This window comes from Neopelma chrysocephalum, unplaced genomic scaffold (assembly GCF_003984885.1).
Source record: "Neopelma chrysocephalum unplaced genomic scaffold, ASM398488v2 Primary Assembly neopelma1_168, whole genome shotgun sequence".
In the NCBI taxonomy this organism is placed as follows: domain Eukaryota; kingdom Metazoa; phylum Chordata; class Aves; order Passeriformes; family Pipridae; genus Neopelma; species Neopelma chrysocephalum.
The window spans coordinates 1-1,956 of NW_020897830.1; the positions used below are offsets into that span (position 1 = coordinate 1).

The 1,956-nt window shown below is 46.5% G+C and overlaps 1 protein-coding gene across 4 annotated transcripts in view; it reads left to right on the forward strand.

Moving 5' to 3' along the window:
- The first annotated feature begins 329 nt into the window (after positions 1–329).
- Positions 330–1,956, forward strand: part of LOC113976548 (trifunctional purine biosynthetic protein adenosine-3-like) — a 21,620-nt gene continuing 19,993 nt past the window's right edge. For 3 of the 4 annotated variants that reach the window (XM_027701822.1, XM_027701827.1, XM_027701828.1), the window contains exons 1-2: positions 330–470; positions 885–990. The gene's annotated coding sequence lies outside the window, so the exon portion shown is untranslated. The other variant, XM_027701823.1, reaches the window with a different exon arrangement.

Sequence of the window (1,956 nt, forward strand, 5' to 3'; positions counted from 1 at the left end):
TGAAATAAAAGCTCTCAGAAAAGTTTCTGGTCTGAATTCAGTTTAGCCCTTAGCATTGGTTTGAAACTAAAGGAATGTTCACCTGCAAAGTGAAAACTCGAGAGGCTCAGCTTTGAAAAACTGGTCAGTTTTGGAATAATGTTGATGTAGTTTGAACTGCACCACTGTTGTGTTGGTTTATGGGAGTCCCATCTGGAGCCTTTCCAGTCTGGGCTATCAGCCCAGCTTGGTCAGATGAAGAGCTTTGTACTGGAACACAGAACTCCATCTCCATCTAAACCACTGGCATTCTTTCTCCCCAGCCTGAATCTCTGTTCTCTGGGAGTGAACGCTGCACAAATTCTGGCCACGATGCTGCCTGACCTGGACCCCCAGCAAGGGAATGATGGCCTTGATGTCGTGGGGGAAAAATGCCAGGGCAAGTTATAGAACAAATGCATGAAATCAGGAGGATATCTGAGCCAGAACAGGTCTGTGTGTGCAGGTTTAACTGGAGTGTTTCTGTTGAGCTGGAGAGCAGAAAGCTGTGATTTCTCTTCATCCCTGAGTTCCTCTACCTGCCAGAGGATATGAAGTTGCTCTCCCGTGGGATGTGAGTGATGAGCTCAGCTTTGTGACACCACACTGGAGCTGCTCTTTCCTTTTTTTCCCTAGCACTGAATCCTCTTTACAGGGTGGTTGGGAGGGGCTGTTTGTGCTGTTAAGGAAGGAAAACGCAGAGAGAGGAGGAGAATCCACGTTCCCGAGGGTGTGGGGAGGACTCGAAGGGTGGGAGGCACTGAGGGATCCTGCTGGGCATCCTCCTGGGAGGTGGGAGGATCCGGGGGCACAGGATGCAGGTGTGGCTGCTTCCTTCACTCACTCCCCCTCGTCCTTGGCTTTAGGAGATCAGGAATCACTTGCATCTGAAGCAGGAACTGAAGGAAAAACTCTAATCCTTCTGGAGGACTCCTCAGCCTTTTGTGTGGACAAACAGCAGAGCGTGACCTGGTAAGAGAAAATAATCCAGGGATTCATCCCTCTCCACAGCCTTTCCTCTGGACCAACTGTCTCTCCAGCTTTCTTTTCTTCCAGCTTTTGCTTTGCAAAAAGCATCCTCAGTGTCCTCCCTCTGGTGTGGGATGGAAATGTGAGTTTTTCCAAGGGGCTGGAGGCGCTGCCTGGTTTCAGTCTCTCCCCAGTTAGGAACTTGAATTTGTTCTGCTTTAGAAAACTTCAGGGACTTGTGAAATGAAGGGGGGAAGTTGCTTTTTAAAACACTTTGCTTTGAACGAAAAGCAGTTGTAGCACACTGGAGCTTTGCAGAGTCAGTGCCTTGGTTAGAGACAGAGCAGTTGTAACCCTTTATTTTTAAATTCGCAGCAACTTCCAGCAATTAGTTGTCAAACAGTGACAAAAGGAAGGACAAAGCCTGAAATAGTGGCTAGTTACACGAGATAAAGTGTATATATTAGATCTATTAGAAAACTAGGATTATACATTAAAGTAATATTGCAATATTAGAAAATGAAATTAAAATAATAATAAAATAGTAGAAAATTATTAGAAATTAAATAACCCCCAGAAGTCTTCAGTCCCCAGGGCCAGGCTGTGAGAATTGCAGGCACTGTACTTGGGCAATTCAAGAATGATGAAAGATGTAGAGTGAAATTGGATTTTGTGTCAGGTTAAGATGTTGTGATACTGTCTCAGGAGCTCCAAAGGTGACTGTTGATTTCTCACAGTTCTCTGAACATCTTTGCTACAATATTCTCCCTCAGTGTCCCCATTTAAATCCCGTGTGCCTTTGGGAGCTGTGCAATGAATTTCCCCAGTGGCTCTGGTTTCTCAGGAGAGCAGAGCTGGCATTGCCTGCAAAGCTGGGCTTTATGGGGCCTCTAATTTATGGTCCCTGTCCTGGGCAAGGACTGGTGTGTCCAGCAGCATCTCCCTCAAAGGTCACGTTCTGGGGGGGGA